Source organism: Pseudorasbora parva, chromosome 25 (genome assembly GCF_024679245.1).
Source record: "Pseudorasbora parva isolate DD20220531a chromosome 25, ASM2467924v1, whole genome shotgun sequence".
In the NCBI taxonomy this organism is placed as follows: Eukaryota; Metazoa; Chordata; class Actinopteri; order Cypriniformes; family Gobionidae; genus Pseudorasbora; species Pseudorasbora parva.
In genome coordinates this window covers 33,708,323-33,726,273 of record NC_090196.1, presented here as the reverse complement: position 1 = coordinate 33,726,273, position 17,951 = coordinate 33,708,323, and the positions used below count along the sequence as shown (strand labels likewise).

General features: G+C 35.7%; 1 long non-coding RNA gene across 1 annotated transcript; it reads right to left on the bottom strand.

Annotated features, from left to right (window-relative positions):
- Window positions 1-873: 873 nt before the first annotated feature.
- LOC137065326 (uncharacterized) lies at window positions 874-16,740 on the bottom strand. The gene is made up of 3 exons (XR_010901622.1): window positions 16,659-16,740; window positions 14,796-14,894; window positions 874-1,108 (listed from the first exon to the last, which is right to left on the bottom strand). It is a non-coding gene; the product is annotated as an uncharacterized lncRNA (long non-coding RNA).
- Between the last annotated feature and the right edge of the window lie 1,211 nt (window positions 16,741-17,951).

The window sequence follows — 17,951 nt, the reverse complement described above, 5'->3', positions numbered from 1 at the left end:
ATCATTTATCCGTCCGTCCATCCATCCATCCATCCATCCATCCATCCATCCATCCATCCATCCATCCATCCATCCATCCATCCATCCATCCATCCATCCATCCATCTATCTATCTATCTATCTATCTATCTATCTATCTATCTATCTATCTATCTATCTATCTATCTATCTATCTATCTATCTATCTATCTATCTATCTTTCTTTCATTGTATCTATTGTTCTTTTATTCTATCTATCTATCTATCTATCTATCTATCTATCTATCTATCTATCTATCTATCTATCTATCTATCTATCCATCCATCCATCCATCCATCCATCCATCCATCCATCCATCCATCCATCCATCCATCTATCTATCTATGTATCTATCTATCTATCTATCTATCTATCTATCTATCTATCTATCTATCTATCTATCTATCTATCTATCTATCTATCTATCTATCTATCTTTCTTTCTTTCTTTCTTTCTTTCATTGTATCTATTGTTCTTTTATTCTATCTATCTATCTATCTATCTATCTATCTATCTATCTATCTATCTATCTATCTATCTATCTATCTATCTATCTATCTATCTATCTATCTATCTATCTATCTATCTATCTATCTATCTATCTATCTATCTATCTTTCTTTCATTGTATCTATTGTTCTTTTAATCAATCTATCTATCTATCTATCTATCTATCTATCTATCTATCTATCTATCTATCTATCTATCTATCTATCTATCTATCTATCTATCTATCTATCTATCTATCTATCTATCTATCCATCCATCCATCCATCCATCCATCCATCCATCCATCCATCCATCCATCCATATGAAAGATACTCAGAACATGTATTACTGTATGCACCCTTTTTATTTTTGGTATGTTTATATTATAATGTAATATGTCTTCAGATTTTCCTGAGCAGGTTTGATGAACACAGAGCTTTAACCCGAGGCAACAGGAAGGGCTCATTTGAAAAGCAGAGTTGTATTACTCCTCACAGACGCAGTGATGTTAAATCCCTCTCATTGATAACCTCCCTCTGCATCCCAGTGGAGAGGAGCGATGCCATATCCCGATATCTGATGTTTGTCATACAGCAGGAGCCTAGAAAGCAGAGTAAAGCAGAGCTGACACTGAGTCTGTCACAGGACACAGAATGATCATCTCCTCTGTTTACTCTGGGCTCCGAGGCGACGGGAAAATTGAGGCATTCTGAGCCAGTTTCCTCGGCAACCAGGATATGATAATGTTGCTCTGACAAGAGAGAGAGAGAGAGAGAGAGAGAGAGAGAGAGAGAGAGAGAGAGAGAGAGAGAGAGAGAGAGAGAGAGAGAGAGAGAGAGAGAGAAAGAGAGAATGGGAGAATGGAGAGCTGGAGCTCAGGGACAGAGAAGCCGGGGGAAGTGAATTAATGGGATCATTTTCACACGGAGGGTGGCAATCGTTCCTGCTACTTCATCTTCCCCTGGCCAGCACATCCAAACCCTCACACACACACACACACACACACACACACACACACACACACACACACACACACACACACACACACACACACCGCCTCATGGATCTCCGTCCCTATAAACAGGTGGGAAATATACATGATGTCAATATGGAAACACATCAAATGCAACAGTAGTCTTATAATAACATACCAAAGATAAAAAGGGTGCACACACTCTAAAATATGCTGGGTTGTTTTAACCCAATGTTTGGACAAATATGGACTAACCCAGCGATTGGGTTGTTTTAACCTTACGGTTGGGTTAAATATTTGCTTAAGACAACCCAATTGCTGGGTTATTCCATATTTGACCCAACATTGGGTTGTTTTTTACCCAAAAATTTTTAGTGTGTACAGTAATATATGTTCTAAGTATCTTATGGATGGATGGATGGATGGATGGATGGATGGATGGATGGATGGACGGGTAGGTTGGATGGATGGACGGGTAGGTTGGGTGGATGGATGGATGGATGGGTGGATGGATGGATGGATGGATGAACGGGTGGGTTGGATGGATGGACGGGTGGGTCGGATGGACTGATGGATGGATGGATGGACGGGTAGGTGGGTGAAATGGATGGATGGACGGATGGATGGATGGATGGATGGATGGATGGATGGATGGATGGATGGATGGATGGATGGATGGATGGATGGATGAACGGGTGGGTTGGAAGGATGGACAGGCGGGTGGGTGGATGGACTGATGGATGGATGGACGGACGGGTAGGTGGGTGGATGGATGGATGGATGGATGGATGGATGGATGGATGGATGGATGGATGAACGGGTGGGTTGGATGGATGGACGGGTGGACGGATGGATGGATGGACGGGTGGACGGGTGGACGGATGGATGGACGGACGGGTGGACGGGTGGATGGACGGACGGGTGGACGGGTGGATGGATGGACGGACGGACGGGCGGATGGATGGATGGAAGGACAAACGGATGGATGGATGGATGGATGGATGGATGGATGGACGGGTGGGTGGGTGGGTGTAATGACGGAGGGGCGGATGGATGGACGGATGGGTGGGTGGGTTGACGGATGGGTGGGTTGGTAGCGGACGGGTGGGTGGGTGGACGGACGGACGGGCGGATGGATGGACGGATGGGTGGGTGGGTGGATGGATGGACGGATGGATGAGTGGATGGATGGACGGATGGACGGATGGATGGATGGATGGATGGATGAATGGATGGATGGATGGATGGATGGATGGATGGATGGATGGATGGATGGATGGATGGATGGATGGATGGATGGATGGATGGATGGAAATGAAAAGATTCTATCGGCGCTAAGTATTTGGAACCTCTAAATGGTCCTATATTGAACCCTTTAGGGTTCTCTGTAAGGGAAAAGGTTCTGGAACCTTTCAGGAGCTCATTCATTATCATTTGTTTGGTTCTTTCCGGATTAAATATTTCATATTATTGACAAACATTGCACTGCATTATTCAGTGAATTCAAATGCATTTATGAATGAAAATAAATGGGGGTAAGAAAATGTAGTTAATAAATCTCACACGGAGAGTGCCATTTCAGTTTTTCTCCAAAAATCAGCGTGATTAAAATGTGATATTAAATCACTACAACAGTTTAATAAACAATAATTTCATTACAACTACAAAATGTTGCAGAATAATGTAATATATGAATAGCCTAAAGAACCTGTGTGCCAGAAAGGGTTCTGTCTGATCATTATAGGACCTTTTTAGCATAAGTTCTTTTGAGTTGAGGAAAGAGCTCTATGGGTCTGTGTAGAAAGTCAGAACCAGCTCTAAATCTGATTCATGATTCGGATCGCGTGTGTGGACTGGAAATGTATTATTTGAATATTATTTAATTCATAAATGGATGTATAATGTGTTTGTGAAGTTTAAGTGCATGAGAGAGTGATGCTGCATGAACATACATTGGTATCATATGGCAGACACAGGGGAGAAAGAGATCATTTTGCCCATACAGGAATGCATATGTAACACGTGGCATTAGTGTCGTATCATCGACTGATGGAAATGTTCTTTATATGGGAAGTGGATTGTGAAACGCATGTGTACGCATGAAGCATACATTCTATTTTAACCATAGGATGCAAGTTTTGCTACCTTGTAAGGAATTGCAAATCCTTTTGTCAGTGGTATATAATGCTCACTGTAAATGCACTGCCCCAGAGAAACAGGGACACATACAGCTGGCACGACGACAACAAGTTTCTCTCCTATGCCTGATACATATGACAATAAAAGAGCTTTTTGACATGGCAACTGGTATCCGGTCCTGTGATTTCATCATAACGGGGACAAAGCTGTAAATTACAGATCAACAGCGTGTCATTTGGCGATCCGAATCCTGAATCAATACGCTGATTCATAACCGTTTGAATCTTTATTTGAGGATTGAACACAAACCCGGAAGAGAAGCCAATGCTGAATAAAGTCGTAGTTTTTGTTATTTTTGGACCCAAATGTATTTTGGATGCTTCAAGAGACTCTAATTAACCCACTGATGTCTCATATGGACTACTGTGATGATGTTTTTATTCCCTTTCTGGACATGGACAGTATAGTGTGCATACACTTGCATACGCTCTCAGACTAAATATAAAATATCTTAAACTGTGTGTGAAGATGAACGGAGGTCTTACGGGTGTGGAGCGACATTAGGGAGAGGAGTTAATGACAGACATTTCATTTTTGGCTGAACTAACCCTTTAATCAATCCGTGATTGTCAAGTCCAGCCGGGCGAAATGCATTTACATTCTCATTTCTGTTTCCCGCGGTCAGCGCTCGGTTTGCTATGCTAATTAATGAGTAATTGTGGTGAGATGTGGGAGGAAGCAGGGAGAGGCTGGTGTGGGGGTGGAGGGGAAGCTAATGAGGTGAGACAAAGGGGCAAAACACAAGCTTGATTTCTTCCTGTGTTCGGTGCCATCTGTGAAGCATTATGATGGTAAACTGTCGCTGGATCTAGTACAGATGTGGCATTGTTTCGCTCCTCTGCGGCCTAATTTGACGGCGAACAGCAACAAAAGGATGCATCCGTTGGTTTTTTGCGTGCCGTATGAGAAGAATCAAAGGCATGCTTTGACAGACCTCAAATTACCTGCAAATTATACAGCGACGTGATGCATGAAAGCAGCACTCAACCCCAGAGCCAGGTGACTGTGCCGACAGGTGCACGAGCACAACACCTCCGTCTGTACACTAATCAGCCGAGGCATACGCTCAAAAGCGGCTCAAAGAAATGCATTTTAATTCAACTGGGAGAAGAATGCACACTAATGCATTGCAAATATTACAGATGGAGAAACATACAACAATTTTTATGCACATTTTGGGATAACAAAAAAAAACTACATGATGGAAACGCACAGATGCGCATACATTCTTAAAATGGCCGTCGAATCATTTTTTTTTTTATCTGATCAGAAAACGTGCGTAAACATGGAAGCACATTTACTGAATAAATTACACGATACACATTAATAAAACTGTGCGATGGGACAGCATTTGAAAAGGTTGCTCTGAAATGTCAAACTATGGAAACTTGTTTATTAATATTTTAAAAAGGTAATTGTGACTTTATCTCACAATCCTGACTTTTGTTCTCAGAAAAAAGTTATTTTTTTTACCCTAAGAATTGGTCTTTATAACTCGCAATTGTGTTTTCATGTCTCACAGTTCTGAGAAAATAAGTCAGGTCAGAAATAAGTCAGAAAACAAGTCATGAAGTGCGAGTTATATATAAAGTCAGAACTGAGAGATATAAAGTCAGAATTATGAGATATAAAGTCAGAATTATGAGATATAAAGTCAGAATTGAGAGATATAAAGTCAGAATTATGAGATATAAAGTCAGAATTATAAGATATAAAGTCAGAATTGAGTGATATAAAGTCAGAATTGAGTGATATAAAGTCAGAATTATGAGTTATAAAGTCAGAATTATAAGATATAAAGTCAGAATTGAGTGATATAAAGTCAGAATTGAGTGATATAAAGTCAGAATTGAGAGATATAAAGTCAGAATTATAAGATATAAAGTCAGAATTGAGTGATATAAAGTCAGAATTATGAGTTATAAAGTCAGAATTATAAGATATAAAGTCAGAATTGAGTGATATAAAGTCAGAATTGAGAGATATAAAGTCAGAATTATGAGATATAAAGTCAGAATTGAGTGATATAAAGTCAGAATTGAGAGATATAAAGTCAGAATTGAGTGATATAAAGTCAGAATTGAGATATATAAAGTCAGAATTGAGTGATATAAAGTCAGAATTGAGTGATATCAGTGATATAAAGTCAGAATTGAGAGATGTAAAGTCAGAATTGAGAGATATAAAGTCAGAATTGAGAGATATAAAGTCAGAATTGAGTGATATAAAGTCAGAATTGAGTGATATAAAGTCAGAATTGAGAGATATAAAGTCAGAATTGAGTGATATAAAGTCAGAATTGAGAGATATAAAGTCAGAATTGAGAGATATAAAGTCAGAATTGAGTGATATAAAGTCAGAATTGAGATATATAAAGTCAGAATTGAGTGATATAAAGTCAAAATTGAGTGATATCAGTGATATAAAGTCAGAATTGAGAGATATAAAGTCAGAATTGAGAGATATAAAGTCAGAATTGAGAGATATAAAGTCAGAATTGAGTGATATAAAGTCAGAATTGAGTGATATAAAGTCAGAATTGAGTGATATAAAGTCAGAATTGAGAGATATAAAGTCAGAATTGAGAGATATAAAGTCAGAATTGAGAGATATAAAGTCAGAATTGAGAGATATAAAGTCAGAATTGAGTGATATAAAGTCAGAATTGAGAGATATAAAGTCAGAATTGAGATATATAAAGTCAGAATTGAGTGATATAAAGTCAGAATTGTGTGATATAAAGTCAGAATTGAGTGATATAAAGTCAGAATTGAGTGATATAAAGTCAGAATTGAGTGATATAAAGTCAGAATTGAGAGATATAAAGTCAGAATTGAGAGATATAAAGTCAGAATTGAGAGATATAAAGTCAGAATTGAGTGATATAAAGTCAGAATTGAGAGATATAAAGTCAGAATTGAGAGATATAAAGTCAGAATTGAGAGATATAAAGTCAGAATTGAGAGATATAAAGTCAGAATTGAGTGATATAAAGTCAGAATTGAGAGATATAAAGTCAGAATTGAGTGATATAAAGTCAGAATTGAGTGATATAAAGTCAGAATTGTGTGATATAAAGTCAGAATTGAGTGATATAAAGTCAGAATTGAGAGATATAAAGTCAGAATTGAGAGATATAAAGTCAGAATTGAGAGATATAAAGTCAGAATTGAGAGATATAAAGTCAGAATTGAGTGATATAAAGTCAGAATTGAGAGATATAAAGTCAGAATTGAGAGATATAAAGTCAGAATTGAGTGATATAAAGTCAGAATTGAGTGATATAAAGTCAGAATTGAGTGATATAAAGTCAGAATTGAGATATATAAAGTCAGAATTGAGTGATATAAAGTCAGAATTGAGTGATATAAAGTCAGAATTGAGTGATATAAAGTCAGAATTGAGAGATATAAAGTCAGAATTGAGTGATATAAAGTCAGAATTGAGAGATATAAAGTCAGAATTGAGAGATATAAAGTCAGAATTGAGAGATATAAAGTCAGAATTGAGTGATATAAAGTCAGAATTGAGAGATATAAAGTCAGAATTGAGATATATAAAGTCAGAATTGAGTGATATAAAGTCAGAATTGTGTGATATAAAGTCAGAATTGAGTGATATAAAGTCAGAATTGAGTGATATAAAGTCAGAATTGAGTGATATAAAGTCAGAATTGAGAGATATAAAGTCAGAATTGAGAGATATAAAGTCAGAATTGAGAGATATAAAGTCAGAATTGAGTGATATAAAGTCAGAATTGAGAGATATAAAGTCAGAATTGAGAGATATAAAGTCAGAATTGAGAGATATAAAGTCAGAATTGAGAGATATAAAGTCAGAATTGAGTGATATAAAGTCAGAATTGAGAGATATAAAGTCAGAATTGAGTGATATAAAGTCAGAATTGAGTGATATAAAGTCAGAATTGTGTGATATAAAGTCAGAATTGAGTGATATAAAGTCAGAATTGAGAGATATAAAGTCAGAATTGAGTGATATAAAGTCAGAATTGAGAGATATAAAGTCAGAATTGAGAGATATAAAGTCAGAATTGAGAGATATAAAGTCAGAATTGAGTGATATAAAGTCAGAATTGAGAGATATAAAGTCAGAATTGAGAGATATAAAGTCAGAATTGAGTGATATAAAGTCAGAATTGAGAGATATAAAGTCAGAATTGAGAGATATAAAGTCAGAATTGAGTGATATAAAGTCAGAATTGAGATATATAAAGTCAGAATTGAGTGATATAAAGTCAGAATTGAGAGATATAAAGTCAGAATTGAGAGATATAAAGTCAGAATTGAGTGATATAAAGTCAGAATTGAGATATATAAAGTCAGAATTGAGTGATATAAAGTCAGAATTGAGTGATATCAGTGATATAAAGTCAGAATTGAGAGATATAAAGTCAGAATTGAGAGATATAAAGTCAGAATTGAGTGATATAAAGTCAGAATTGAGAGATATAAAGTCAGAATTGAGTGATATAAAGTCAGAATTGAGTGATATCAGTGATATAAAGTCAGAATTGAGAGATATAAAGTCAGAATTGAGAGATATAAAGTCAGAATTGAGTGATATAAAGTCAGAATTGAGTGATATCAGTGATATAAAGTCAGAATTGAGAGATATAAAGTCAGAATTGAGAGATATAAAGTCAGAATTGAGAGATATAAAGTCAGAATTGAGTGATATACAGTCAGAATTGAGAGATATAAAGTCAGAATTGAGAGATATAAAGTCAGAATTGAGTGATATAAAGTCAGAATTGAGTGATATAAAGTCAGAATTGAGAGATATAAAGTCAGAATTGAGAGATATAAAGTCAGAATTGAGAGATATAAAGTCAGAATTGAGAGATATAAAGTCAGAATTGAGAGATATAAAGTCAGAATTGAGTGATATAAAGTCAGAATTGAGAGATATAAAGTCAGAATTGAGTGATATAAAGTCAGAATTGAGAGATATAAAGTCAGAATTGAGATATATAAAGTCAGAATTGAGTGATATAAAGTCAGAATTGAGTGATATCAGTGATATAAAGTCAGAATTGAGAGATATAAAGTCAGAATTGAGAGATATAAAGTCAGAATTGAGTGATATAAAGTCAGAATGGAGAGATATAAAGTCAGAATTGAGATATATAAAGTCAGAATTGAGTGATATAAAGTCAGAATTGAGTGATATCAGTGATATAAAGTCAGAATTGAGAGATATAAAGTCAGAATTGAGAGATATAAAGTCAGAATTGAGAGATATAAAGTCAGAATTGAGTGATATACAGTCAGAATTGAGAGATATAAAGTCAGAATTGAGAGATATAAAGTCAGAATTGAGTGATATAAAGTCAGAATTGAGTGATATAAAGTCAGAATTGAGAGATATAAAGTCAGAATTGAGTGATATAAAGTCAGAATTGAGAGATATAAAGTCAGAATTGAGAGATATAAAGTCAGAATTGAGTGATATAAAGTCAGAATTGAGATATATAAAGTCAGAATTGAGTGATATAAAGTCAAAATTGAGTGATATCAGTGATATAAAGTCAGAATTGAGAGATATAAAGTCAGAATTGAGAGATATAAAGTCAGAATTGAGAGATATAAAGTCAGAATTGAGTGATATAAAGTCAGAATTGAGTGATATTAAGTCAGAATTGAGAGATATAAAGTCAGAATTGAGAGATATAAAGTCAGAATTGAGAGATATAAAGTCAGAATTGAGAGATATAAAGTCAGAATTGAGTGATATAAAGTCAGAATTGAGAGATATAAAGTCAGAATTGAGATATATAAAGTCAGAATTGAGTGATATAAAGTCAGAATTGAGTGATATAAAGTCAGAATTGAGAGATATAAAGTCAGAATTGAGAGATATAAAGTCAGAATTGAGAGATATAAAGTCAGAATTGAGAGATATAAAGTCAGAATTGAGAGATATAAAGTCAGAATTGAGAGATATAAAGTCAGAATTGAGTGATATAAAGTCAGAATTGAGAGATATAAAGTCAGAATTGAGAGATATAAAGTCAGAATTGAGTGATATAAAGTCAGAATTGAGTGATATAAAGTCAGAATTGAGTGATATAAAGTCAGAATTGAGATATATAAAGTCAGAATTGAGTGATATAAAGTCAGAATTGAGTGATATAAAGTCAGAATTGAGTGATATAAAGTCAGAATTGAGTGATATAAAGTCAGAATTGAGTGATATAAAGTCAGAATTGAGAGATATAAAGTCAGAATTGAGAGATATAAAGTCAGAATTGAGAGATATAAAGTCAGAATTGAGAGATATAAAGTCAGAATTGAGTGATATAAAGTCAGAATTGAGAGATATAAAGTCAGAATTGAGATATATAAAGTCAGAATTGAGTGATATAAAGTCAGAATTGAGTGATATAAAGTCAGAATTGAGAGATATAAAGTCAGAATTGAGAGATATAAAGTCAGAATTGAGAGATATAAAGTCAGAATTGAGAGATATAAAGTCAGAATTGAGAGATATAAAGTCAGAATTGAGTGATATAAAGTCAGAATTGAGAGATATAAAGTCAGAATTGAGAGATATAAAGTCAGAATTGAGTGATATAAAGTCAGAATTGAGTGATATAAAGTCAGAATTGAGTGATATAAAGTCAGAATTGAGATATATAAAGTCAGAATTGAGTGATATAAAGTCAGAATTGAGTGATATAAAGTCAGAATTGAGTGATATAAAGTCAGAATTGAGTGATATAAAGTCAGAATTGAGAGATATAAAGTCAGAATTGAGTGATATAAAGTCAGAATTGAGTGATATAAAGTCAGAATTGAGAGATATAAAGTCAGAATTGAGTGATATAAAGTCAGAATTGAGAGATATAAAGTCAGAATTGAGAGATATAAAGTCAGAATTGAGTGATATAAAGTCAGAATTGAGAGATATAAAGTCAGAATTGAGAGATATAAAGTCAGAATTGAGTGATATAAAGTCAGAATTGAGATATATAAAGTCAGAATTGAGTGATATAAAGTCAGAATTGAGAGATATAAAGTCAGAATTGAGAGATATAAAGTCAGAATTGAGTGATATAAAGTCAGAATTGAGATATATAAAGTCAGAATTGAGTGATATAAAGTCAGAATTGAGAGATATAAAGTCAGAATTGAGAGATATAAAGTCAGAATTGAGATATATAAAGTCAGAATTGAGTGATATAAAGTCAGAATTGAGTGATATCAGTGATATAAAGTCAGAATTGAGAGATATAAAGTCAGAATTGAGAGATATAAAGTCAGAATTGAGAGATATAAAGTCAGAATTGAGTGATATAAAGTCAGAATTGAGAGATATAAAGTCAGAATTGAGAGATATAAAGTCAGAATTGAGTGATATAAAGTCAGAATTGAGAGATATAAAGTCAGAATTGAGAGATATAAAGTCAGAATTGAGTGATATAAAGTCAGAATTGAGATATATAAAGTCAGAATTGAGTGATATAAAGTCAGAATTGAGAGATATAAAGTCAGAATTGAGAGATATAAAGTCAGAATTGAGTGATATAAAGTCAGAATTGAGATATATAAAGTCAGAATTGAGTGATATAAAGTCAGAATTGAGAGATATAAAGTCAGAATTGAGAGATATAAAGTCAGAATTGAGATATATAAAGTCAGAATTGAGTGATATAAAGTCAGAATTGAGTGATATCAGTGATATAAAGTCAGAATTGAGAGATATAAAGTCAGAATTGAGAGATATAAAGTCAGAATTGAGAGATATAAAGTCAGAATTGAGTGATATAAAGTCAGAATTGAGTGATATAAAGTCAGAATTGAGTGATATAAAGTCAGAATTGAGAGATATAAAGTCAGAATTGAGAGATATAAAGTCAGAATTGAGAGATATAAAGTCAGAATTGAGTGATATAAAGTCAGAATTGAGTGATATAAAGTCAGAATTGAGAGATATAAAGTCAGAATTGAGAGATATAAAGTCAGAATTGAGAGATATAAAGTCAGAATTGAGAGATATAAAGTCAGAATTGAGAGATATAAAGTCAGAATTGAGTGATATAAAGTCAGAATTGAGAGATATAAAGTCAGAATTGAGTGATATAAAGTCAGAATTGAGAGATATAAAGTCAGAATTGAGATATATAAAGTCAGAATTGAGTGATATAAAGTCAGAATTGAGTGATACAGTGATATAAAGTCAGAATTGAGAGATATAAAGTCAGAATTGAGAGATATAAAGTCAGAATTGAGTGATATAAAGTCAGAATTGAGAGATATAAAGTCAGAATTGAGATATATAAAGTCAGAATTGAGTGATATAAAGTCAGAATTGAGTGATATCAGTGATATAAAGTCAGAATTGAGAGATATAAAGTCAGAATTGAGAGATATAAAGTCAGAATTGAGAGATATAAAGTCAGAATTGAGTGATATACAGTCAGAATTGAGAGATATAAAGTCAGAATTGAGAGATATAAAGTCAGAATTGAGATATATAAAGTCAGAATTGAGTGATATAAAGTCAGAATTGAGTGATATAAAGTCAGAATTGAGTGATATAAAGTCAGAATTGAGAGATATAAAGTCAGAATTGAGAGATATAAAGTCAGAATTGAGAGATATAAAGTCAGAATTGAGAGATATAAAGTCAGAATTGAGAGATATAAAGTCAGAATTGAGTGATATAAAGTCAGAATTGAGAGATATAAAGTCAGAATTGAGATATATAAAGTCAGAATTGAGTGATATAAAGTCAGAATTGAGTGATATCAGTGATATAAAGTCAGAATTGAGAGATATAAAGTCAGAATTGAGAGATATAAAGTCAGAATTGAGAGATATAAAGTCAGAATTGAGAGATATAAAGTCAGAATTGAGAGATATAAAGTCAGAATTGAGTGATATAAAGTCAGAATTGAGAGATATAAAGTCAGAATTGAGAGATATAAAGTCAGAATTGAGAGATATAAAGTCAGAATTGAGTGATATAAAGTCAGAATTGAGATATATAAAGTCAGAATTGAGTGATATAAAGTCAGAATTGAGTGATATAAAGTCAGAATTGAGTGATATAAAGTCAGAATTGAGAGATATAAAGTCAGAATTGAGTGATATAAAGTCAGAATTGAGAGATATAAAGTCAGAATTGAGAGATATAAAGTCAGAATTGAGAGATATAAAGTCAGAATTGAGTGATATAAAGTCAGAATTGAGATATATAAAGTCAGAATTGAGTGATATAAAGTCAGAATTGAGTGATATAAAGTCAGAATTGAGTGATATAAAGTCAGAATTGAGTGATATAAAGTCAGAATTGAGAGATATAAAGTCAGAATTGAGAGATATAAAGTCAGAATTGAGTGATATAAAGTCAGAATTGAGAGATATAAAGTCAGAATTGAGAGATATAAAGTCAGAATTGAGTGATATAAAGTCAGAATTGAGTGATATAAAGTCAGAATTGAGTGATATAAAGTCAGAATTGAGTGATATAAAGTCAGAATTGAGAGATATAAAGTCAGAATTGAGTGATATAAAGTCAGAATTGAGTGATATAAAGTCAGAATTGAGAGATATAAAGTCAGAATTGAGAGATATAAAGTCAGAATTGAGTGATATAAAGTCAGAATTGAGTGATATAAAGTCAGAATTGAGAGATATAAAGTCAGAATTGAGTGATATAAAGTCAGAATTACGAGTTATAAAGTCAGAATTACGAGTTATAAAGTCAGAATTATGAGTTATAAAGTCAGAATTACGAGTAATTAAGTCAGAATTGAGTGATATAAGTCAGAATTACAAGTTATTAATTCAGAAATATGACTTATAAAACTACAAAGAAACCAAAGCTAAAAATCTAATCAAGCCGTGTTCTAAATTTGAGGTTGATATCTCAAAAAATGAGTGTTCAGTCAAGAGTGAGATTCGTCTCCCATTCATTTCCGATGCGCTCATTTATGACCGCAAGGAGTACATGTGTGACCATTTTTTTTTATTATTAAACTTTTTCGATTCTGCCCATTATTAGTTTTTTTGTGTTCACATAGCAAGTGTCAAAAAAGTTTTGTATTATTAACTAATCTTAAAGTAAAACATTTTTTCAAAAATGACTGAACAGCTCCAGAGGGTTACGGGTAATGCCCTTTATTTAGCTCTTTGTGGTTCTTCTTGCATTTTAAACAGCATAACGTGCACAATTTAAAACAATAAAGCCTCATACGCTTCAGAGTGAAATGACCTTCAGTCCGGACTGATATTACCACACGCCGGCTCTCGCATGTTAAGTAACAGTGAGCGTAACCCGGTCAAGTCTCAGAGCATTCATCATAGTTTGGCTAATCCCTGTAATAAATGTCTACGAGGCCTGCGGGGAAACACATTTAAATGATGAGGTGGAGGGCTTCTTCTTTAACCCTGCATAAGGAGGACTGTGAAATAGGGGCCATGTGGCCTTTTTAACTCTAAGACGAGAGGAAACTCTGATTTATTCACCGGACCTTAATACAGAGCAGAGGGTGCCGGACGTAAAACGCCATTCAAAAGATATTGATTTTCAGCAAGAATTTTCCAAGAGACCAGCCATTAAAGGGTTAGTTCAGCCAAAACTGTAAATTGTGTGATTAATTCCTCCTGTGGTTGGACAGCCGTCAGACCTCCGTTCATCTTCACACACAGATGAAGATATTAGTGTTGAAATCTGATGGCTCAGAAAGGCCTTCATTGACACCAATGTCATTTCCTCTCTCAAGACCCATAAAGGCACTAAAGACGTCGTTACAAAGCCCATCTCACTACAGCGGCTCTACAATCATTGATGAAGAGGCCAGAAGAGTTTCTGTGCGCTAAAAACAACGAAATAACGACTTATATAGTGATGGCCCGATTTCAAAACAAAGATTCGAACCGTTATGAATCAGTGAATTCGATTCATGATTCGGATCGCTAAAGTCACGTGACTTCAGCAGTTTGACTCACGATCCGAATCATGAATCGATATTTAGCGATGGTGCATTCTTCTGTTGATGCCTCATTTCAAAGTTTACTTCAGAGAAAATGTGATGCAAAACAACTGCAGAAAATGGCATATATAGCTAAGGAAATGCTGGAAGACTGACCCAGGAGCAGCTCAGGGCTTCCTCATGTCCGATGAGAGATGAGCACAGCACTTTTTCCTGCGAGTTCGCGTCACTTGAGTGATCTCAGGGCTGGAAGTGCTGACAAACGGAGGCAGAAAGCAGCGTAAGGAAAAACTGGGACAGCACAGCGGACGCACACACACACACACACACACACACACACACACACACACACACACACACACACACCGTCTCACATATCAATCTACGACATTCAAAGACATTGGCATTGGTTAAAGGGGACCTATTATGTAAAATTCACTTTTACTTGGTGTGATGTGTCAGGCACCTGTCATTTTTTTTGTTGGTTTAACTTAAAAAAGTAAGTAACCTGGTTGCCTTACAATTTTGAAGAAATTTGAGTTGATACAATGAAGGACATTTGAGAAATAAGCATTATTCACTGTAATTCATTGTGTCGCTTGCCGTTTCTTTGTAATTGCGTGTGAAATTGACTAGTAACATCAGAGAGAAAACTGTTTCTACACTGTTTTATTATTTCAGTGTAGTGATTAAATATTTGCTCGGTTTTGTCTGAAGCTCAGTTGCATTTGTTCTACATCATTAGACGTGACATTAGTGTGTGTTGAAAGTTTCTTTAGGAGGAACGAGTCATTGACTAACTGGGCAGCAATGCAGCTGACTTTGGTTTTGGACAGTTTGAGTCTTTAAATGCGTGTAGAGCGATGAGGTACACGCACACACACACACACGCACACACACACACACACACCGAGAGCTCCTCATCCTTCCCAGCTGTGCGCTCTCCTCAGAGTAAAAGGAGCTTGTCAGATATCACAGAAATCCCAGAGCCCAGAGGCCCCAGACAGTCAAAAGTTCAAATACTAACCTTGAATACCAATCACACACACACATACACACACACACACACACACACACACACACGCACACGCACTCGCAGTCACTAACATACACACACACACAAACACACTCACTCACTCACACACTCACTAGCACACACACACACACACACACTCACATACACGCACACACACTCACTTACGCACACACACACTCGTGCACACACACACTCACTCACTCTCACACACACACTCACACACAAACACACACTCACTCACACGCACACACACAAACACACACACACACACACACACACACACACACACACACACACACACACGTTTGTTTTTGTGACATATGGGGACATTCCACAGGCATAATGGTTTTTATACTGTACAAACCTTATTTTCTATCCCCTTACACTGCCCCTAAACCTACCCATCACACACACACACACACACACACACACACACACACACACACACACACACACAGCCCCTAAACCTACCCATCACAGGAAACATTCTGCATTTTTACTTTCTCATAAAAACTCCTCCTGTGTGATTTATAAGCCTTTTGTAAAGTGGGGCCATGGGTAATGTCCTCATATTTCACCCTCTCCTGTAATACCTGTGTCATACCCATGGCATTATACACATTTGAGTCCTCATATGTCACAAAAACATATGCCCACTGACATACACACAAACACACACACACACACTCGCACACACTCACACACTCTCTCTCTCTCTCTCTCTCTCACACACACACACACACACACACACACACACACACACACACAGGCACGCGTTGGACGTTCTTGTAGAGTTTTTTAAACGTTATTGTGTCGGAAAGTTCATGTAAAAGCAACATTCCAGTGATGATTGAAGAATGATAAAATGGAATGTTCGTTTTTTTTTTTTGCATAACCAAGATTTTTTAAAACATTCTGAATGTTTTATTCCCTAATCTATAATGAGACATGTTCCTGTTGCTCAGTGAAGTATTTGACCTGACCTGCTCTCTGTTGAAGACGGCTCTGACAAATGGAGTCTTCATTCCCATCACGACTGAACCGCTCGACATATCGACGTGACAGAGGTATAACCAAAGACTGGCGTCCCTTCGAGAAGAGCAGCGAGATAAGAGAGACACAGAGCGAGCAAGACTTTCCCTTTGAAGCTGTTGATATTAGCACATCAAACAGAAATGCTTTCTCACAATCCCAACATATAAAAAAACCCTTCAGCTGAGTTCAAACCAAAACACTCAAGATAGCCAGTGACAAATCCCCGAGTCCCTGCTTCTCTTTATCTCTCTCGCTGAATTTCCACATCTTTAATGTTCTCAGCGGGAGGGGAAAAAGTCTTTGGTTTTTTTTTTTTTTTTACCTCAGTCTCTAATCCCAGAGTATGAGACATTTCCTGTCATGGTGCTCGGCTGACATTCTGACCGTGTATTGTTGAGGAGAGCCGTAATGGAGGCCGTCTCGCTGACCACACTGCGAAGGAGGAAGAAGCGTCTTTTCTGCTAAAGATTTCTCAGAGGGAGCCATTTTGAGGCAATGCATCATTCGAAAAGTCCTTTGAGGGACATCTTAAAAGGTTATGTTCCAGGAAAAATAAGTAATTTAAAACACAAGCTTTGCAAGAAGTACTAACATCACTTTAAAAACGCAATGGGGTCAAAACACTTTCACAAAGATTTCTGACGGATTTTTTGTATGGTTATGTGGTTGCAAGGTCATTGCTATGCAGTTGCTAAGGTGTTCTGAGTGGTTATTGTGTTGCTAGTGGTTATTGCGATGCCATACGGTTTCCACAGTGTTCTAGGAGGTTGCTATGCAGTTGCTAGGGTTTTCTAGGTGGTTGCTATGCAGTTGCTAGGGTGTTCTGAGTGGTTATTGCGATGCCATACGGTTTCCACATTGTTCTAGGAGGTTGCTATGCAGTTGCTAGGGTTTTCTAGGTGGTTGCTATGCAGTTGCTACGGTGTTCTGAGTGGTTATTGTGTTGCTAGGGTGTTCTAGGTGGTTGCTATGCAGTTGCTAGGGTGTTCTGAGTGGTTATTGCGATGCCATACGGTTTCCACAGTGTTCTAGGAGGTTGCTATGCAGTTGCTAGGGTTTTCTACGTGGTTGCTATGCAGTTGCTAGGGTGTTCTGAGTGGTTATTGTGTTGCTATGGTGTTCTAGGTGGTGGCTATGCAGTTGCTAAGGTGTTCTGAGTGGTTATTGTGTTGGAAGGATGTTCTAGGTGGTTGCTATGCAGTTGCTAAGGTGTTCTGAGTGGTTATTGTCTTGCTAGGGTG